The sequence below is a fragment of the Capsicum annuum genome, chromosome 1 (assembly GCF_002878395.1).
Source record: "Capsicum annuum cultivar UCD-10X-F1 chromosome 1, UCD10Xv1.1, whole genome shotgun sequence".
Lineage (NCBI taxonomy): Eukaryota > Viridiplantae > Streptophyta > Magnoliopsida > Solanales > Solanaceae > Capsicum > Capsicum annuum.
In genome coordinates this window covers 169,694,079-169,718,448 of record NC_061111.1, presented here as the reverse complement: position 1 = coordinate 169,718,448, position 24,370 = coordinate 169,694,079, and the positions used below count along the sequence as shown (strand labels likewise).

Genomic DNA, 24,370 nt, shown 5'->3' with positions numbered 1-24,370 from the left:
GCCCACGAATAGAGATTCCAATTAAGAAATTTTGTTGATCAAGAGGAAGGTGTTAGGCGTCCCTCGATCCCGTAGTTCGACCACGGTTGCTTCATGAAGTATATCATCTAAGTAAAATGCATAAATCAATAAAACACATAAATAAGAAATCAAACAACCAAATAATTAAAATTTCAAAAAAATAGTGTCTAGTCCAATTAATACAAAGCAAATAAAAAGAAGTGCTAAAATGAAACCCTACACTAATCTAACTACCCTAAAATATGCTTTAACTGATGTCTCGGGCCTTGATCACGAACCTCCTTCACATACATGATACTTGGAGGCATTCCCCAGTGAATAAGCATAATGTGTCTCGGGACATTTCCCGATAAATGAATACATTTTTAATTCTATGCGATGAAATAAAACAAACTCAAACACAATAATTCAATCACTCATGAATCATCAATTTCTATAATTTGTCTACCAAACCTATCATTTGTCTACTAGTTTTGACCTAAAATATGATATTACCAAATGAGAGCGACATTTATTCGGAATTAAACAACCATCAATGAATCAAAATAACAATGTTCAAATTTATCAATTTTTAATTCCCATCCCGATTTCATGTTTAACACAAATCCAAACTCATGTCATCGAATTTATACCATCGAGATCAATTATTCATAAGCAAACCAAATTAAACATCAACAAAATCATCTAACAAATAGAACAATGTTATCAAATCACATCCACAATCACATAAAATTAAAAGGGAGAGATGATAAAATTGGACCTTAATTTTTATTTCAATCCATCAAAGTACTTTATCGGAGCTCCTATGGGAATGCCTCGACCCGACCTTAGAATAAAACTTGACCTCCAATTACACCCGTTCTTATTTCATCAAGAATCCAGACCAAGAATCTACAAATAGATAAAACCCCACCTGATTTTATACGCAGTGGGTCTGTTTGGTCTTTTTTTAATGCGGGAGTTGGCTACTAGAGCTGATTGGATTTTTGGCTAGAGTTCGTCGATCATTCACCAGAAATGGTGAGGGACCTAAACCAAATTTTGGTCGCTTTGGGGCTTTTGGTCACTGGTATAGGCTTTTTTGGTGGAGTTTCTTAGCTGGTTTTATGATTTCACTGGTGGAGCAGCGATTTTGGCGAAAACTTTGCCAGAAAAAGCTATTCCCCCCTTTTACGATCAACACTCTATTTTTCACCCCCTCTCTCTCCTTTCTATTCTCTTATTCTCTATGAATTCTATCTAGCCCAATTTTCTCACTGTTCTTTCCCGTTTCTCTAAATGTTGCTCTTCTGTTTTTGCCCTCAATCTCTCACTCTTTTGCCCTGTTTCTCTCTATCTCTCGCTATTTGATTTTCTCCCATTTCCTACTATTTTCTTCATTCTTTTTTTTTATTCCATTTTTATTTTATGTTCTTCAACTGTGTATAGGGGTGGCAATGGTGCGGTGTGGTGAGATTTTTTTAAATCCACAAATTTTAAAATAGCACCGCACTGCACCATCTTTAAACCCGCATAAACCTGCCCCACACTTATACCCGTGCATACAGGCACCGCACCACCCCACATTTTAATTTTTTCCTTTTAAAAATATTTGCAACTCCACTGAAAAACATAGCATTTCCAATATATGAAATAGTAACAACCAATGTCTATTCTATCACTTTTCACTAAGAATTTGTCAGAAAAGTACCACATGTAAAAATAATGATCAAATATCAAATTTTTATTAAGATAAATAAAAAAATTTAAAATATTATAAAATTATTTATTTGTAGTGTTATACATGCCGTTTTAAGTATCATAAAATTTTAAATGAAGAATACATATAATTTAGGTAGATTTATCAGAATAACACTAATTTATAGTTTTTTTAGTTTAAACCCACATATACCCGCAACCCGCCCTGACCTGTATCATGTAAAAAAAAACTTACTTAAACCCTCCCCACACCCACCCTACACCCACATAGTCTAGAACCTGCACCGCGCACATAGCCTAAAACTTGCATCGCCCTACACCCACACCGCTTCATTGTCATCCCTATCTGTTTATGTATGTTAGTCTCTAATTTCTCTCAGATATATCTCTCTCTATTCTCTCTTCCCGTTCATAGTTTTTCCCGATCTCTATCTCACTTTCCCTTAATTTTTTTCTTCGGTATGTGTGTAGGTGCATATATTAGTGTGTGAGTATGTGTCATTATGTGTATGTGCGTAAATCTGTGTAAGTGAGTGTGTATATTCTAGATAAGTGTGTATAGTAAGAGTATGTGAGGAAAAACATGAGTTTGGGGTGGGATGCACATGGGTAGGGGTGGGGGGAGAAGTGAGTTGTCAATATTTGATAGGGGAGGTTGTTATTTTGTTATGGATTGGTTAATTTTTTGTGGAAGAGTTATTAATTAGGGTGGGGTGCATGGTAAGGTTAGGTAAATGGGTAAAACTTGACTTTTGTGAGGGGAAAAATTATGTGTCTACATCATGCCCTTCGTTGTTTGTGAACACAAAGTGTTTCCAAATAAAAAAGTAGACAACGAGAAAAAATTTTGACCAAACCAATATTCAAACAGAAGAAAAGAAAGATAGAGTATAATCAAAACTTGATTTCGGGCCTCCTACCTATCCCTTGTTATGCTGGGATCAGGTCACATATAGTTCTTAGAGTTATAAAAAAAGACAGACTATACCGAGTTAGAGAGTCGAGTAAGGTCCCGCCGAGGTTTTGGTCCGCCGCTCTGTCATTATATCAAAAATAAAAATTACAAGTTAACAAAATGAAATTACAAAAATCCAATCTATGCAGCTTCTCCCAATTCTTGTCTTGAGTCTTAAATGCTTTCTCAAGTGATAACATATCTGCTTTTCTTTGAATTGAACTTGAAAATAGATCCTTCCTCCATGCAAAATTTAGTGTTGGAGATAAACCTGAACATTAACCATGTTCTTCATGTGGTACTTCTGAAACTTTGAACTTGAATCTAAAAATCTTCACCCTATTCTCTAGGTGGGATCCTGACTTGCAATTTTAAATTCTTGACCCTACTCTCCAGGCAGGTTCCTAACTTGCTATTTCTTCATCCTGTTCTCCGGGCGAGCTCTTGACTTGCTATTTCCTTACCACTGTTCTCTGGGGGGGGGGGGCTACTGACTTAAAATTTATTACCCTATCCTCTAGGTAGGCTCTCGACTTGCAATTTCATCACCCTATTCTCCCGACAGGTTCCTGATTTGCAATTTATCGCCCTATTCTCCGGGAGGGCTTCCAACTTGCAATTTCATTACCCTATTCTCTGGAAAGCTCCTGACTTGTAATTTCATCACCCTGTTCTCTGGACGGGCTCCCAACTTGCAATTTTATCATCCTGTTCTCAGGGAGAGCTCCCGACTTTCAATTTCATCACTCTATTTTCCAGGCGGACTCCCAACTTGTAATTTCCTCACTGTGTTCTCAAAGTGGGCTCCATACTTTCAAGTTCATCATCCTATTCTCTGAGATGGCTCCCGACTTGCAATTTCCTCACCCTATTCTCCAGCCGGGCTCCTTACTTTTTATTACATTACCCTATTCTCTAAGCGGGCCCTTGACTTGTAATTTCTTCATCCTTTTCTTCAAACGGACTCCCGACTTACAATTTCCTCACCCTGTTCTTCAGGTGGGCTCATGACTTTCAATTTCATCACCCTATTCTCTAGGCGGGCTACCGACTTGCAATTTTCTCACCCTGTTCTCCAAGCGGGCTCCTAACTTTCAATTTTATCACCCTATTCTCCAGACGCAATCCTAACTTTCAATTTCATTACCCTGTTCTTCAGGTGGGCATCCGACTTTTAATTTCCTCACCCTATTCTCTAGGCGGGCTCCTAAAATTAACATCAAAACTAGAACAAAATTTATCCCAAACAAAGATTATGATAAAGAGAGATCTCATTTTTCAAAATAAAGTCCCATTTTCCAAAAAGTTCTAAAGTGAAGTTCCAATAACATGAATGAAAGTTTTCCCCTGTTTATCATTAGGGAAATTTTGTGATCGTCAAACCAAATCCAACTACTTGAAAAATGCATAATGCAAAGCTGAATCAACACTCTGATTAATAAATATATCTCTTGAGAAAAAATTGAATAATCAATACCAACAAGTGCATCTCTTAAGAGTAAAATTGATCTGACTAAAAATGTGTCTTTTAAGATTAAAGGATCAAATTAGGAAGTACGCCACCTAGTCATGAAACATGAAAGACCCAAATTAGAAAGTGTGTCTCTTAGAGGTACAGGATGATGAGTTTTATCATAATTATGATTATCAAACCTGTGCAGCAACATTGCCACTTGCATTTGCAGAATCGGGGAATTGGACCTCTGGATATTTGCGCTTTGAAGTCTTTGATTTAAAGGTAGAAAGTGTTCTTGTTTCATACAAAGAAAACTTATGAGTTTAAAACATGGTGGTTGGTTTACGACTTTGTCTTTTGAGGTGATTGCTTTTGCACTTGTCTCATTTAGCTTTTCTTCCAACTATTGGCATACGTGATTGACTTATTGTACCATTGACCCAAACTCAAATTATTAAAAGTGACTTTAAAATAAATGAGACAATTTCCATTTTGCTGTGTCTCTCAGCTAAATCCTTCGAACCTTGGTATTTCCCCAAATCCCCAAACTTGTTTTTGACAAAACTTTGTACTTTCCTTGTTTCGACTTATAATCATGTTTCTTTCATGTGTTAGCATCTTGCTTTCTGCAATTGAAGAAGTTGGTAGAAATTTTTGAGATATTTTCTCATTTGTTTTGACATGGACTTGACTCAAAGACACAAGAAAAATGACAGTGATTTTCCATTTGGATAACTGACTCAAGAGAACAAAAATAGAAATATGGAGAAGAAAGAAAAGACAATGTATGCCCCCTTTTAAAAATGGAGAAAAGAAAAAATTATCTGAAAATAACAGTCAACTCTAATAATAATGACATATCTGCCTGATATTTCCATCTTAACTTTACACCAATTGTTGTTAAGTTAATGACCCTGAAACTGAGTTACTTCCTTAGGCCAATTGCACTCAGAGAGCTCATTTGGCTAGAGACGACTTGAAGTGTTTTTGCCAACAAGTCTCTCTTATTTTTCTTTCTCTAATCTCACCATCGACTTACGATGCCCATGGCAATTTTCAACAACAAGACTCTCGTTTTATTTTTCTTATCTCACTATCATCTTACAATGCTCGTGGGGATTTTACCAATGAGACTCCCTCGTTTTCAACTTCCTTCACTCACTCATTACTGCGTCATAATTCCCGTGAGGGTTTTCACCAATAAGACTCTCTTATTTCCATTTCTCTCAGCTCACTATCACCTTATGATGTCCATAGAGGTTTTCACCAATAAGACTCTATCATTTTTATTTTCCTCAGCTTACTGTCGCCTTATGGTACCCATGATGGTTTTTACCAATAAGACACTTGCCACGACACAAAAACGAAGGTCATGATGGCACTTGTTGTGGTATACCTTGACAAGTAAGCCTATCACAAAAACTAATGCAAAAAGAAAAAGATAGAAATACCCCAAGGTAAGGCTTTTAGAATGAACCCGAACTATATAAGTAATCATAACAATGCGAAAGAACTTATCCAAAATACCAATTATGCCCAAAACCAGGTGTCAATAGTGTAAGAACTACTAATACAATCCAGGAGTCAAATACATCAGAAAAATAACCACAAAGGAATAATATATGTCTCTGAATACTAATAAGGACATAAGTACTATAGAAAGATAGAGGTAAAATTCGGACACATGAATGTCCGACCGCTACCTTCGAAGCTCTAACAATCGCTTGAGTCAAGCAAGTTGAGGCACACTCGAGCTAGGATCTGCACCGAAAGGGTGCAGTAGGCATCAGTACGGTCCAATTGTACTCACTAGGTATCATAGGCCGATCAAGTAAAGTAGTAAATAAAGCATACAAAATATACACTAAGGGCACGTCACCTGTAATCAGAAAATCTCCCACAACGGTAGCTCAGACTGCTTGCACTAACATTTCTATAATATCTATATATAATAACAAGACACAAGATAGGGATACAAATATATACAATATCACATACAGGTAGAACAAAAGAGGGACATGTATAATCAAGATCATCAAGTACAATTAAAGAAAGATAGAACAATTAGATGTTAACAAGTCAAGATATAGAATAAATAGGTAGATGATAAGTCAATATGGCAATTCAAATACAATATAAACACGATAAAGAGGGTGCAATGTAAGTGATGATGATGATGATGATGATGCATGGTATTGGCACAAAACCTCAAGTTTGGAACAAAGCCACAAGTCTGGGACACAGCCTCGAGTTTGGCACACAGCCTCAAGTTGGGCACATAGCCTCAAGATCACCAATATCCATAATTTCTCTCCGATATGATCCTTCGGATATGGTTCATAAAATCTAATATCCAGTATTCCAGTGTTTCGAGTATTTTCAAAGCACATACATAATATAAGACATAAATCAAGTACACATACATAACAACAAGTATATATAAAGAAGTATAACGAACAAGTGAAATGATGCGTATGATGACATGAGAATGATGATGCAATGTTCACAACTATTCAAAATGAGTATGTCCACAACCAATCCACATGATGTATTTTCACACCTAATCCACATGATGTATTTCCACAAACATGTGAGTCAATATCCACTGATTACTTCTGTTTCATCCATGAATTTCCATATGTCTCATATATCAATAAGTATGGATATATTACAATATACCAATGAAACCACATTAGGTATTTCAACAACATAATACAATTATTCACATGTATTCAAGGCTATTACCACCATATAGGACCCCACACGATTATACATATCAGATTATATCTCAATTTCAATAGTAATATCACATATAAGCCCCTACACGGCACAAAACACAGATAGCCAATTTTCTTAATTAGTTCCCACTCTTAACATTCATTTTGTACCATCATTTACTATTCAATCCAGTCTGAAAAAGTTAAGCCATAACCTACCTCAAAAGGTGAAACCAGTCCGCTACACTTCAAACCTACGACCTTACTTTCCACTAACGATCTCAAAATCCACTAAAAACATAAAATATGATTCTACGCATCAAAAGAAAAACAACAACACCCTGTTGACTACTTTTGATTCGGGGTCAAAACGGACCCCCAGGACGGGTTTTCAAAAAAGAAGGGCAAAATTAAAACTTTACTTCAAAAACATGTTCCCCATATTTTTTAGAAATTTACCGGGTAAAATCTTTAAAATTCGAGTTAAAATCAAGAATTAAGGTTGTTTTAAAGGTTAAATTAATGAAAAACTAGTAATTATAAGATAAAAATATTATTCAAGTAAAAAGGAGTGAAATTGAAGTTTAAAATCAACCCCTAAGATTTTTGAGCTTTTGAGAAATTAATCAAGAAATTACTAAAAAAAATGGGTGAATTCTTACCTTAAATCCGTAATAGAATCAAGAAATAGGTGTTAATCTAGATTTCCAAGCTCCCACAGGCTTCACTTTTATGCTCTACACAATTTTGGGATTTAAATCTCATGAGCCAAGGTGAAAGAATGGACTAGATGGGACAAAAAAGGTGTCACGACCCAAACCGAGGCCCTGGTCATGACGAGCATCCCGAACCATGAAGGCCCGGGCACCCTTCTATACCTGATAATCATGCACAATATTCATATACAATAAGAAAAATGCAAAAAATAATGCAAGCGGAATCATGGTCATTTATGACTTCAACTGAACAGTACAGAATGAAACCCATAAACATCTAACAATATCTGACACCCGTCTACGAAATCTCTAACATTACTAGATCAATGATAAGTCTAGAACAAAACTGGGACAAGGCCCCCAGTCGGACCCAATACCAACATAACATAATAGTGTTCTAAAGACGAGGCCTTCCGAAAGAAAGAAGGCTCACCAACTGCTAACTTCTGTCTGACAGATTCTACGGCTTAGCAGGAACTCTGGACTGAGCCTCAGACCCTGAAATATAGAGGGTCAGTACAAAGTACTAGTGCACAGTACAATCTAAAATAATGAATTTTATAAAACATAGATGAGAGAAATTTGTAAAACAATATGCATGACATAATTTAAAGAACATGGACAATTTCAAAAAAATCTTAAAGCAAGTTTCTCAATACAGTTCTGATCTTTGTATTACTTCTGAGCTAGATGGTGTACCCTACATTTATACAATCCCACGGGTTATATAGAATCTGTCCTTGACTCGGTGTCCAAGCCCCCAATCCAAGTTTGCCGCAAGGATTGAGGTGTCACAAAGTAGGGTGCCATAATCCCCAATCAAGTCAACATGTCATGGTATAGTGCACAAGATAACAAAGCAGGGCTCCTAACCATAGTCCAAATTTGGGAAGACATGAATCAAGGTACAAAAGATCACAAAGCGTGGTACCATAACCCCGTGTCGGCAAATCACGATTTCTAGCATAGAGTATTTCAACTCGTACTTTCTTCGGATAACCATCTAACTCTCTTTAAGCCTATTTTTAACCTTTTTTGATCATGCATCTTCCAAAACTCTTTTTCTGAAAATCTAATCAAAATCTGACTTCTGTTCTGTTCTAATTCTATTATGGCCTTATCTGGTTTGGTGTCGTCACACCTAAGACTTGCAAGTCATATTACTGAGCCATACAAATATCATATACAATCTCTTCCTCCAAAACATAAAGTTTGGACCACCATACTTCGAATCAATTCAAGAAGACTTCATACTTCAAATATTTAGCAAACTATGTAAAGTTCATTCTTTCAAGCATTTCAACAAACACGTGGTGGTCACCAAATGTGTGATAAAACATGCAATCGTTTTAATAAACCTCTTTGACCTTCAACACTAAGTTAAATGTCCTCTCATCAATGCAAAATCATGATCAATTCATAAACCATAACCAGAATATTTATATCATGTTTTCAACAATACACTTCGAATAAGTCATTAACTTACAAAACTAGGAGCTTGTAAACATGAGAGGGATTTTTAGTAGTTCATGCTCTCAATTCAATCATTCAAACTCATCAAACATGTTCATATATATATATATATATATATACACTCATACATAATTATAAATCAACTTTAGGGTAAGGCCTCAAAACCAAAACAATAGACCAAAAAAGATTCATAAAACAAAATTTATAAATGAAATTTCAAAACCTCTTTGTCAATTCATGATTTCTCAACATTCAAAACATCATTAAAAATGTTTTCACCAAGCCCATGTAGTTTAGGTAAACACCACGCACCTTAGATTATAAAATTTGAAGGATAGAACCTGGATCCTATTCCATTTCTTGCAGATCTTGACCTTAGGAATGAGTTCTTGATTTTTGGGGGAAGAGTTAGGGTTTGATTTGAAAGGATTTGAGATGGTGATTTGCTGAATTAGGAGAGAAATGATGCCCCTTGAGGGTTATAAGTCGTAGGGTGGAAGCCATAAGGTTTGAAAAGACTAAAAAGCCCTTAAAAATGTGGAACCAACAACTGAAGTTTAGGTGCGGGCGTTGCATCTCGCAGCTACTGGCTCTCACACAAAAATGGTTGTAACTTTTCCCTTGGGTATCGAATTTAGGCGAAATTGGTATCATTGAAAAGCTACTTCCAAGATCTTTCATTTGATATATAGTAGGCCCTCTAATTCAATATATACGAGAAGTTATGATCGATGGAAGTTGACACAATGTTTTTAACTTGTCATAGAGTTAGGGGATTTTTGTGATCTCAATTCATATTAAAAGGTATTCCCACACCATAGGATTTATCACTGAACATATATTAACAAGGAATCATCTAGCTTGGGTCTATACGCATAGGAACGACGTTCTAGATTCTAGCCCAAAGGTGCAGGGTGTTACATTATCTCGCCCTTGGGATCATTCATCCTCGAATGATGGGTAGGGACTTCTTGAAGCTCTAAAAGTGTAGAATAAAGAACACAATATTGATTTGATTATTTTTCGTCAACTAAAATATGCAAAGGCATCACACAATCTTCATGATAACCCCTAGGGAAATGGATAAGCACGAAACTTGCTATAACTAAATCTGACATCGACATGATCTTGACATGTGTTTTATGGAACACGATCAAAACATTATAGGACATGAATTTTTCCTAAGAGTCCTCAACCTAATTAAGATTGGTACAAAACGTGAGGTAAGATTCTCGTGGGATGTATGAATGGAATAGAAACATTCTTCGTCTTACAAAATACAATGAAAAGACTTAAACATTAGAGACACTACTCATCTACACCACAAACAGTAATTTACATGCTTCATCATTTCCAACTTACAATTCTCCAAATACACATCTAGCCACAAGAATTTGAGTCCCACTACTTAGTACTTTTATGTTGAAGCCTAACTTGGAGTAACAAGGGGATAATTTAAACTATAGGACCTGACACTTTACATCTCATTAAGAGTATTTCCTTAGAAATATCCCACAAATCGGTAAAAAGGTATGAAGAAAAAAAATGAATACAAGGAAGTTCTAAAGCATATTCTGAATGGTTGTATAAGACAAGTTTCCGGGTGATACACGACATCCCATCATCATCAGATGAGGGAATTAAGTGAGCTGTGATGTCCATTAATGTGCCATTATAACATACAGCAAATCCCAAGAAGCTATCATGTATGTACCAATCCTAAGGCAAATTGATTGATACACCATCAATTCCTTGGTATGGGAACGTTGGCATCCCATGCCACTGCCAACCTGTAATCACTCTTAGTGATAAGGAATCTGAAACAGAGATGTCATGCTACACTAATGAGATATTCTGAAATAACGAATTACAGATCCAATAATCTTTCCAGTTTGCTTCTATTGTATCTAATTTAACTGGAAACTCTGGAAGCTGTGTAAGCCTCTTGCAAAGTGATATGTCCAAGCATTGAAGAAAACCAAGTTGGGCTATGCTTCGAGGAAAATGCTCGAAATTATTTCCACTGAGATGCAACTTTTTCAAAGAGGATAAGCATCCAATGTCATCCGAAAGTCCTCCATCTATTTTATTGCAGTAACTGAGATTCCGAGTTTCCAAGGAGCGTAACTCTTCATTCACCCGAGGGAACACAAATAACACTCCATCTTCTGATTTGTATTTTTCCAAAATTCAAGAATTTAATCTTGTTCAAGCGGCCGATGGAAGATGGAGGCCTTGAAATTAGAGTCCATCCAGCATCAAGCTCCTCCAAATTTTCTATATCACCTATCTCTTCTGGCAAGCTTTCAACTTTAACGCAGTCGGACATATCCAGCATCACCAAACATTTCAACTTAAAAATACTGCTTGGAAGAGCTACAAGATTTTCCATACGACCCAAAAGGAGCTCTCCCCGAGTTAGGTAATGAATAGACGAGGTTTCACTTTTCCCATCACTTCTGGAAATATCCCTAAATTAGAGCAATTAAGCAGACTTAGATATTCAAGAGATTCCCTACTAACACATGGAAACCTTTCAAGGTTTTCACAATTAGACAAATATAATTGGATGAGTTTTCTGCAATTTCCCAGGAATGGTGAACCTCTTTAAGACTCTTACATGACGGCAAGTACAAATGCTCCAAATTTGCCATCCCACTAAAATCTGGTGTTTGCATCAGGTTTTGTAAGAAGCTGAGATCTAGCCTTTGTAGACACGGGAAATGCTTTATTTCAAACCATAAATGACGCAGCGAACCTTGTTGGAGTTCAAGATGAACAAGTCTATTGGGCAGGTACTCAATGGAATCATGTGTATCAAATTCGTTGATGCATAATATTTTAAGCCTTTTCATATTTTTCATGACTTCTTTGCTAAAGCGTAGTTTTAACGTTGTCATCTAGCAGCCAGATTGATTCCATTGCTTTTGTCTTTGTATTGTTCAGCATAACTCCTTCGAAATCTTCAAAGTCCCATATTATGCTATATTCTCCTAAATCTTTCTACATTTTCACGACATATCTACCCATATCTTTAATCAAGTCGTGCATTTCAAGCCTATCATCTCTAGAGATGAACACAAGAGATTTATCAATTAGGACATCCAATCCATATTCAGCTCCAATATTATAGCTGTCGAGGATTCTTAGGACTTCAATTTTATCATATCCTCCGAGGAAACATGCCATATCCAGAAACATCATCTGCTGTTCGGGCTCTAACCCATCATAACTTATTTTGAGTTTTTCAACAATTTGTGATGTTGACTTTTTTATTTTATCTACAATGCTTCTCCATTGAGTTGTTTTTTTTTTCATGAAACAAAGAACCTCACACCTTTAGGGCTAAAAAAAAGCCCTTTAGCATGATTTACAACCTCCAGCGAGAACATCTTAAAATGCTCATCTGAAATTTCCTTCTTGGGGAAAGTATGTTGATTGAACAACAACATAGCTTCATGATCAGGTAGTGTAGACACTTCATATATTGCATCACCATTCTCTATCAATTGTCTATTTCTAGTTGTTATCACAACTCTGCTGCCATCACCAAACCAACAACAATCAGCTGCTAAATACTCCAAATGATCACTACGATCTATACCATCAAGCACGATTAGCACCTTCATAGAACAAAGTCTTGTTGAAATCATACACTTCCCGTCTAACTTATTATTGAGGTAATCGTATTTATTCCTCAACAGTTCAGATAGAAGGATATTCTGTAAAGAATGCAATTGATTCCTTTTTGCATTTTGTTTAACATCAGCAAGAAAACAAGCATCTTTGAATTGATAAGATAGAGTATCAAAGATGGCCCTTGCTATTGTCGTTTTACCTACTCCTCCTATTCCCCAAGATCCCTACCATCCGAACATCATTGATTTCTACCTGAAGTAGGGATTTTAGTTTCTCTAAATGAGCATTTATTCCCACAACCTCTTGCAAAGAAGATAAAGAATAACCACTCTTGTATAGTTTGGAAGAGATTTGGTCGACGATCTGCTGAATTTCCTCTGATTGATTCCTTCCACATACTATACTAGCACATCAAATTTGAAAGTTAACCCAAAATACTTCCTTTCATTTGACTACTATCTTTAATCACGCCCCCTCCGCGACATTACTACTACACCTCAAAATCTACTACATATCTTCTCACAAGCAGTACTAGTTTACAACTGCTAAAGAAAAGACAATCGAAGGGGTTAAGTCACATAATAAGGATAGTCGATCTTAACCTTATAATATAACCCATTTCAATATCATCACCATATTTTAATTTCTCACATCATACATACTGACCCATGCATACATTTAGATTACCTACAAATTCCATATACACCAATGAGTCTCTACCCATAACTTATTGACTAATCTACCCCTTGTTATTCACCACTTATAAATAATTTCTACAACCACCATAACTATCAATTCTGAGATCCTTCTCTATTTTGAATAAATAATAATTTTAATCAGCCACTTCCTTCACAGACTATCATAAAATCTACAAATATTGGTATCACATTAGTCTATCACTATAAAATGGCAAACCATTCTCCAATCAACGGTTAAATAACTAATATATTTATTTACTCAAAAGTCACCCTCACTCTGACTGCTACCCTTGTGATTTCATGTCACCAACTTCTGGACTATCTCACTACCAATAGATCATGACACTTTAACATACACTACTACTTGGGTGGAAATACAGTTCCAATATTCTGCTACAGATCATTACCCTTATACATGACATCTACGACAATATTTTATAAAAAGGAGACTGAATACACTTCGTACCTCAGGCTAAAAAGCACGATTTCATCAAGATAGAGGTATAAACTCAGATCAATACACCTTGAATCACTAATGGACTCCTTTCAAGTCCTTGCGCTATCTCATAACTTTATGGATAACCCAATAAGAGAGAACAACCTAGCTAGGGGAGCTAGACTCTTAGACTTGTATCATCTTGACAATGAGGCATGGCCTATGAAATTAGAATGAGAAAGGAATTTGGACAACTTTCTTATGGATGATGCTATAGCATGAACTTAGAGCATGAAAGAATAGAAAACAACTCCTAAATACCCGATAGTCTCCTGATTATAAGTGTGGTGCACAACACACCCATAAGCAAGACTCTACTAGAAACTATTTTGCAGATACCCTGGGACCATAAATCATGCTCTGATACCAAATTTGTCACGACACAAACCGAGGCCCTGTCCGTGACAAGCATCCCAAACCATGAAGGCCCGGGCGCCCTTCTATACCTGATAATCATGCACAATATTCATATACAATAAGGAAAATATGAAAAATAATACAAACGAAATCATGGTCATTTCTGACTTCAACTGAACAGTACAGAATGAAACCCATAAACATCTAACAATATCTGACACTCGTCCGTGAAATCTCTAACATTACAGGATCAATATAAGTCTAGAACAAAATTGGGACACGCCCCCCAGTCGGACCCAATACCAAAATAACATAATAGTGTTCTAAGGATGAGGCCTTCCGAAAGAAAGAAGGCTCACCAACTGCTCACTTCTATCTGACAGATTCTACGACTTAGCAGGAACTCTGGACTGAGCCTTAGACCCTGAAATATAGGGGGTCAGTACAAAGTACTGGTGCACAGTGCAATCCAAAATAATGAATTTTATAAAACATAGATGAGAGCAATTTGTAAAAAAATATGCATGACATAATTTAAAGCACATGGACAATTTCAAAAAAAATCTTAAAGCAAGTTTCTCAATATAGTTCTGATCTTTGTATTACTTCTGAGCTAGATGGTACACCCTATATTTCTATAATCCCACGGGCTATATGGAATCCGCCCTTGACTCAGCGGCCAAACCCCCAATCCAAGTTTGCCACAAGGATTAGGGTGTTAGCAGGAGGGACACGCAAGATCACAAAGCAGGGTGTCATAATCTCCAATCAAGTCAACATATCATCGTATAGTGCACAAGATCACAAAGCAGGGCTCCTAACCATAGTCCAAATTTGGGACGACATGAATCAAGGTACACAAGATCACAAAGCATGGTACCATAACCCCGTGTCGGCAAATCACGATTTCTAGCATAGAGTCTTTCAACTTGTACTTTCTTCAGGTAACCATCTAACTCTATTTAAGCCCATTTTTAACCTTTTCTGATCATGCATCTTCCAAAACTCTTTTTCTGAAAATCTAATCGAAATCTGACTTCTGTTCTGTTCTAATTCTATTCTGGCCTTATAGGTTTGGTGTCGTCACACCCAAGACTTACAAGTCATATTACTGAGCCATACAAATATCATATACAATCTCTTCTTTCAAACCATAAAGTTTGGACCACCATACTTCGAATCAATTCAAGAAGACTTCATACTTCAAACATTTAGCAAACTATGTAAAGTTCATTCTTTCAAGCATTTCAACAAACACGTGGTGGTCACCAAATTTGTGATAAAACAAGCAATCTTTTTAATAAACCTCTTTAACCTTCAACACTAAGTTAAATGCCCTCTCATCAATGCAAAATCATGATCAATTCATAAACCATAACCAGAATATTTATATCATGTTTTCAACAATACACTTCGAATAAGTCATTAACTTACAAAACTAGGAGCATGTAAACATGAGAGGGACTTTTAGTAGTTCATTCTCTCAATTCAATCATTCAAAATCATCAAACATGTTCATATATATATATATATATATACACACACTCATACATAATTATAAATCAACTTTAGGGTAAGGCCTCAAAACCAAAACAATAGACCAAAAAAGATTCATAAAACAAAATTTATAAATGAAATTTCAAAACCTCTTTGTCAATTCATGATTTCTCAACATTCAAAACATCATTAAAAATGTTTTCACTAAGCCCATGTAGTTTAGGAAAACCCCACGCACCTTAGATTATAAAATTTGAAGGATAGAACCTGGATCCTATTCTGTTTCTTGCAGATCTTGACCTTAGGGATGAGTTCTTGATTTTTGGGGGAAGAGTTGGGGTTTGATTTGAAAGGATTTGAGATGGTGATTTGCTGAATTAGGAGAGAAATGATGCCCCTTGAGGGTTATAAGTCGTGGGGTGGCAGCCATAAGGGTTGAAAAGACTAAAATGCCCTTAAAAACGTGGAACCAACAGCTGAAGTTTAGGTGTGGGCGTTGGAGCGTGCAGCTACTGCCTCTCACACGAAAATGGCTGTAACTTTTCCCTCGGGTATCGGATTTAGGAAAAATTGGTATCGTTGAAAAGCTACTTCCAAGACCTTTCATTTGATATATAGTAAGCCCTATAATTTGATATATACGAGAAATTATGATCGATGGAAGTTGACACAAGTTTAAACATCCACTAAAACTTAATCGGTAGGAATATTTTCAACTCGTCATAGAGTTAGGGGATTTTTGTGATCTCAATTCATATTAAAATGTATTCCCACACCATAGGATTTATCACCGCACATATATTAACAAGGAATCATCTAGTTCGGGTCTATACGCGTAGGAACGACGGTCTAGATTCTAGGCCGAAGGTACGGGGTGTTACAAAAGGTTAAAAAAAAACTGGTTTAATGCTCCACAACTTTTGAAGTCCAAAAGAAATGGACTTCGATGGGGTGCTCGAGCTTCGTTTGGAGTCCGATATATGCAAATAAACTATATAATCACACTAAATTTGATGATTTGAACGTGATGGCTTTATCCGATTTTCAGAGAAACATCATTTTCACAGTGTTGAAACCTGAAATCCTAAATCACAATTTTCTAAATCGAGGGCCAAAATGAGATTTAAAAGCCGTAAAATCATACCAAACATGCTAACACCCTAAAATCGATATTCCATATAGCTGGCAAAATCAGATTTTACATACGAGGTCATTTCGATCAAATGTGGGTCCCACACCCATAATTTCAATTTTTCAACTTTCCGATCAATAGGTCTAAATGAGATTGGGTGCACCAGGACCTAAACCAAAGATCTACCTAGACTAAGATTGATATTCTGAAGCTGCTGGCGCTATTCGTTCGGCCATCCGTCGCACGAATCAAAAGATATCCCTATAAGTCTAAAATAAGGCTCTCGAAGCTCTAAAAAAATATAATATCGCAAAAATGGTATCAAAATGCATCGAAAACCATGTCAATCACCCTTACACCCCAGAAATACCATAATGCAACGACGGAGAAGGGTAAAATAAATTTCATGTATTTCATTAAATTTTTTGGTCCTTACATCATCAACTACTAAAAATCTAGTTCGTCCTCAAACTAAAGCAAAGAAATACCTGAATCAGTGAAGAGTCGAGCATAAGAACTACGCATATCAGGCTAAACCTCCTAAATAGCATCATCAACAGGTCAATATATCCACTGAACTTTAACCACAAGGATAACTCTAGAGTGCAACCGCCAAACATCCTAGCCAAAATTGAAACCGACTCCTCAACAAAGGACAACCGCTCATCTAACTAAATCTACTCCTAACAAATAACATAAGACTCATCAGGAATATAGCGACGAAGCATAGAAACATGAAAAACTGGATAAACAACTGATAGATTAGCGGGTAAAGCCAACTTATAAGTCACATTACCAACAGTACGAAGAACATCAAATGGACCAATATACCTGGAAATAAGTTTGCCCCTCTTCCCAAACCTCATCACACCCTTCATGAGTGAAACTCGAAGGAAAACATGATTACCAATACCAAATCTCAAGGCACGAAGTCTACGATCAGCATAGCACTTCTACCTACTCTGAGTCACTCTAAGTCTATACTGAATGACCCAAACTCTATCCAAAGAATCACGAAGCAAGTTTGTATCTCGAGGTCTCACATATAAAACATCAAACCAACCCATTAGGGAGTGACAACGACTATCATACAATGCCTCAAAAGGAGTCAAATCAATACTGGAATGGTAGCTATTATTATATGCGAACTCTACTAAAGCCAAATGTTGCTCCCACGGTCCACCAAAATCCATTATGCATACACAAAGCATATCCTCCAAAACTTGGATAGTCCGCTCTGACTGGCCCTCAATCTAGGTGTGAAATGCTATGCTAAGATCAACCCAAGTACCCAACTCATCCTCAAAAGTATTCCAAAAGAGAAATGTCAACACAGGACCTCGATCTAAATTAATAGACACCAGCACATCATGAAGATGCACAATCTCATGAATGTAGATACAGGCCAACCTCTCAACAATGAATGAGACCTGAATTTAGAATAAAATGAGCTGACTTGGTCAATCAATCCGTGATGACCCAAGCACTGTCAGAATCATGAGATGTACGAGACAAATCAGTCACAAAGTCCATAATGATTTGTTCTTACTTTCACTCAGGAATGGGTAACCTCTGAAGCAATCCACCAGGTCTCATATGCTCAACCTTCACCTTCTAACAACATAGGCAATGAGCCATAAAATCCACTATATATCGCCTCATACCACCCCACCAGTAGTGCTACCTCAAATCATAATACATCTTAGTCATACCTGGATGGATAGAATATCTAGAATAATGGACCTCCTCTAAGATCAACCTAATCCAATCACCCACTCTCGGCACACAAACTCAACCTCCAATCTTCAAAACTCTAGCTGAATCAAGTGAGGCTTCCTTATCCTCCCTACTTAATATCTTATCTCGAATCAAACTCAATCCAACATCGTTAAATTGATGAGCTCGAATCTGCTCCATCAAAGAAGATCTAGCCTCCATAAATGCCTAAATAAGTCTAGGTGTCAAAATATCAAGTCTAACCATCTGGTTAGCTAAAAATTAAACCTCTAAGGACAAAGGCCTCTCTTAGGTCAAAAGATGCGCCAAGATACCCATGCTAGTCAACTTCCAACTCAAGGCATCTGAAACCATATTAGCCTTGCCCGAATGATAGAGAATATTCAAGTCATAATCCTTAAGCAACTCAAGCCAAAGACGCTAGCTCATATTAAGATCTTGCTAGGTGAAGAAGTACAGAAAGTTATGATGATCTTAGAAGATCTCACAACAAACTCCATACAAGTATTTCCTCTACAACTTCAAGGCAAATACAACTGCGCAGCACTCCAAATCATGTGTAAGATAATTCCTCTCATTAGACTTCAACTGATGAGATGCATATGTAATCACCTCGCCCTCCTACATCAACACAGCACCTAATCCATCACCGAAAGCATCATAAAACATGATAAAGCCCACGCTCTCCTTCAGAAAGCCAATATAGGAGCTGAAGTCCATAAGTCCTTGAGCTTTTGGAAGCTTACCTCACAAGCATCAGACCACGGGAAGGAAATTTTCTTCTAAGTCAACTTAGTAAATGGAGCTATAATGGAAGAAAAACCATTAACAAAACACCGATAATCAATACACATACACATAGACCCATCCTCCTTCTTCATAAACAAGACAAACACACCCCAAGGCAATACACTAGGTTAGATAAATCCCTTATCCAAAAACTTCTATAGTTAATCCTTCAATTCTTTCAACTCTTTTAGGGCCACCCTATAAGGAGGAATAGAAATGGGCCTAGTGCCCTGCTCAACATCAATAGCAAAAATAATATCTTGATTCGGAGGCATACCAGGCAAATCCGTAGAAAACACATCCAAGAAAGAAGGTGAAACAACACTAGTATCACAAATATGGGCCAAGTAAGAGAAACATCCCCTCTCAACCAATTTACGAGCCTGAACATAAGATATAATTCTCTTAGGTCCCGAATGAAGTGCACCTATCCAAGCTATCCTTGTCATACCCAGCGAAGCTAAAGTCATAGGCTTGGCATAATATCTAGGGCATCATGACAAGGAGCCAACCAATCCATACTCAAAATAACATCAAAATCAACCATATCTAACACAAGCCAATCTACAAAAGTCCTATGTGTGTCAAAAGTCATAACACAAGATTGGTGTGCCCGATCCACCACTAACTAATCACCTACTGGGTAGATATACAAATAGGCATGACAAGAGGCCCACTAACAAAATCAAAACCCAAAGTTAAATACAGAGATACATAGTAAAAGTTGATCCGAGATAAAATAATACAGATGTAGTCCTTAAAAAAAATAAGGATGATACCTGTGATTACAGCATCTGAACCCTCTACCTTTGATCTGGCTAGTATAAAATAGCACTAGCCACGACCACTAATTACCTAGGTATCCCCACGACCACCCCTATGAGCTCTATTTTCTCTGCCCCTCACACCTCTAGTAGCACCCCTACCTCTCATAGTTAAAATAGGAGTAGCCTGAATGACCTGGTGGCGACAGTCTTGGGCCAAATGGATAACCTCACGACACATATAACATATCTTATGGCTCGCTCCAACAGGAGAAGGAACCACTGGGACCGAATGTCCACCCTGTACTACTGAACCCGAAGATCCACCAATGAAACTTTATAAAGCTTCTTGTATTGGCCTAATGTGGTATCTACTAAAACCTCTAAAATCTCTACCTCGAGAGGTTTAACTCTTGAACTGCCTAAAATATTGCGCTTTCTTGGTGCCTCCCTGAGATGTATTAAGAATACCCTCTGTCATCTTAGCATGATCCATAATACTTTGAAAAAAAGCCCCAAGCACAACCATCTAAGATGTAGCCAATTGAAGAGAGACCTCCAAACCCTTTACAAACTTTTAAATTCTCTCAGACTCGGTGGAAATATTATCACAGGAATGCCTAGACAGGGCATAGAAGTGTGACTCATACTCAGCAATTATTATGGAGCCTTGCTCCAAATGATCAAACTCATCCCACATACGATTTCTCAAACTAAAAGGCATAAATCTCCCTAGGAAAGCCTCAACAAATTCATCCCAAGTCATCTCGGGAGAATCACAGGGTCTACAATTGATAAGAAACCTCTACTAATCTCTCTCCTCATCTCTCAACTGATAAGATGTATAAGCAACTCTATGAGAATTGAGCAAAACCAAATTGTGCAACTTCTCTCGACAATCAATAAGAAACTCATAGGAATCCTCGCCCATTGTGCCACTAAATATGGGAGGACCCAATCGAGTAAACCTCTCAAACCTCTTCTGATTCTCAGAAGACATCACTGCACTAGCCATGAGAGGAGGTATAGTAAATCTGGCAAGCAGTGATCCCATCTATGGAGGTAACATGGATGACAACTGGACTCCTGATCTCAGAACCTCATAGTCAGATATCGGTGCTGAAGGTGGAATAACACTCAAGGTTTGAGGAGTACCCAAACTAGAAACAGGTGCAACATAAGGATCCATACTCTGAACTAGAGGAATACCCAGCATAACCAAAGGAGAATCCTCTAAATGGGTCAGTAAATGTACCAATAATCCCTCCAATATTGGGGAAGACAAACTCTGAAAAACTAGAGTAGGACCCACACCTCCAACCTACTCAACACAAGGTTTAGGGGAGAGTCCCCTAGCACTCCTCCTAGATGGGGATGCACCATGAGGTGGTCCACTCTCTCGAGTTCGTGCACGACTCGAGGCTCACCCTCTGGGTGAAGGCTCTACATCACTACTCTCGCGGGGCCTAGTCAACACCATCTGTGCAGAAAGAGTGAAACATAACTCAAAACACAAGATATGAAAGAACTTTGAAATGTAAGGAATAAAAATAAGAAAAATCTCCTAAAGATATCTTATAGCCTCTCGGAGATAGATACGGACGTCTACGTACCAATTCGTGAGACTCTATTTGATATCCCATTCTTACACCATTGAGACCAATAAAACTTGTCTGCTCTGATACTAATTCGTCATGACCCAAAAACGAGGGTCATGATGGCATATGACACGGGGTACCTTGACAAGTAAGTCTATCACCCAAACTAATACAAAAAAAACAGACAAAAATATCCCAAGGTAAGACTTCTAGAATGAAGCCAAAACATATAAGTAATCATAATAATGTGAAAGAACTTATCCAAAATACCAATTATACCCAAAAATAGGAGTCAATAGTGTAAGAACTACTAATACAATCAAAGAGTCAAATCCATCAGAAAAATAACCATAAAGGAATAATATATGTATCTGAATACTAATAAAGATATAACTACTATAGAATGATAGAGGTGAACTTCGAATGCATGAATGTCCAACCGCTACCTTGAAAGCTCTAACAATTGCCTGAGTCAAGCAAGCTGAGGTGCACTCGAGCTAAAACCAAAACTGAAAGGGCACAGTAGGCATAAGTGTAGTACACTTGTACTTAGTAGGTATCATAAGCCAACCAAGAAAAGTAGTAAATAAAGCATAAAAAATATACACTAGGGGCACGTCACCTGCAATCAGAAAATGTCCCACAACTGTAGCCCACACCGCTTATACTAACAGTTCTATAATATCCATATATAATATAACAACAAATAATATAGGGATACAAATATACATAATATCACATAAATGTAAAACAAAAAAGGGACATGTATAATCAAGATCATCAAGTACAATTAAAGGAAGATAGAGGAATTAGACGTTAAAAGTCAATATATAGAACAAATAGGTAGATGACAAGTCAATATAGCAATTCAAACAAAACATAAACACAATAAAGAGGGTGCAATGTATATGATGATGATGAGAATGTATGGTATTGACACACAACCTTAAGTTTGGCATACAACCTTAAGTTTGGCACACAGCCTCAAGATTACTAATATCCACAACTCTTCTTCAATATGATCCTTTGGAGATGATCCATAAAATCCAATATCCAATACCAATATCCAGTATTCTAGTGTTTCCAGTATTTTCAAAGCACATACATGACATAATACATAAATCAAGTACACATACATGACAACAAGTATATATAAAGTAGTATAACAAACAAGTGAAATGATGCATATGATGACATGAAAATGACGATGTAATGTTCACAACCATTCAAAATGAGAATTTCCACAACCAATCCACATAATGTATTTTCACACCCAATCCACATGATATATTTCCACAACCAACCACAATATTACATTCCACAACCACGTAAGCCAATATCCATTCATTACTTCCGTTTCATCCATGAATTTCCACATGTCTCATTTACCAATAAGTATGAATATAGCATAATATACCAATGAAACCATATTATGCATTTCAACAATATAATATAATTATTCACATGTATTCAAGGCTATCAACACCACATAGGACCCACCATGGTCACACATATCACATCATATCTCAATTTTAATAATTACATAACATATAAGCCCCCACATGGGCACAAAACAAAATAGCCATTTTTCATAGTTATTCTCACCCCTAACATGCATTTTGTACCATCATTTAATACCCAACCTAGTCTGAAAGAGTTAAGCCATAACCTACCTCAAAAGTCGAAACCAGTCCACTACACTTTGAACCCACAACTTTACCTTCTACGAACGATCCCGAACTACACTAAAAACATCAAATATGATATTTATACATCAAAACAAAACCAATGACACCTATATTGACTACTTTTGATTAGGGATCAATACGGACTCCCATAATGGGTTTTCAAAAAAAAAGGGGCAAAATTGAAAGTTTACTTTAAAAATATTTTCTCCATATTTTTAGGAATCTACAACTGAAAATTCAAGTCAAATCGAGTAAAAAACGAGGTTCAAATTGAAGAAAAATTATTTTTGAGCTTTACCAAATAAAATCTTTGAAATTCGGGGTAAAATCAAGAATCAGAGTTGTTTTAAAGGTTAAATTAATGAAAAACAAGTAATTATAAGATAAAAATTTTATTCAAGTGAAAAGGAGTGAAATTGGAGTTTAAAATCAAGCTCTAAGATTTTGAAGATTTTGATAAATTAATCAAGAAATTACTAAGAAAATGGTGAATTCTTACGTTAAATCCGTAATAGAATAAAGAAATAGGTGTTAATCTAACTTTCCAAACTCCCACAAACTTCACTTTTAAGCACCACACTATTTTATAATTTAACTCTCATGAGCCAAGGTGAAAGAATGGACTAAATGGGCCAAAAAAAGTTTTTAAAAACTGGTTTAATGCAGAAAAATCTGTATAACTTTTAAGTCCAAAAAATGGACTTCGATGGGGTGCTCGAGCTTCGTTTGGAGTCTGATATATATAAACAAACTATGTAACCACACTAAATTTGACGTTACAGATACGATGGCGATATCATATTTTCAAAAAAAATATCGTTTTCACAAAGTTGACCTCTAAAATTCGAAATCATAATTTTTCAAATCGAGAGTCAAAATGGGCTTTAAAAGCCATAAAATCATTCCAAACATTCTAACACCCTAAAATCAATATTTTGG

At 36.6% G+C, this 24,370-nt stretch overlaps 1 pseudogene; it reads right to left on the bottom strand.

The window, feature by feature from the left end:
• Window positions 1–10,872: 10,872 nt before the first annotated feature.
• On the bottom strand, window positions 10,873–21,199 carry LOC107859472 (annotated as a pseudogene).
• Between the last annotated feature and the right edge of the window lie 3,171 nt (window positions 21,200–24,370).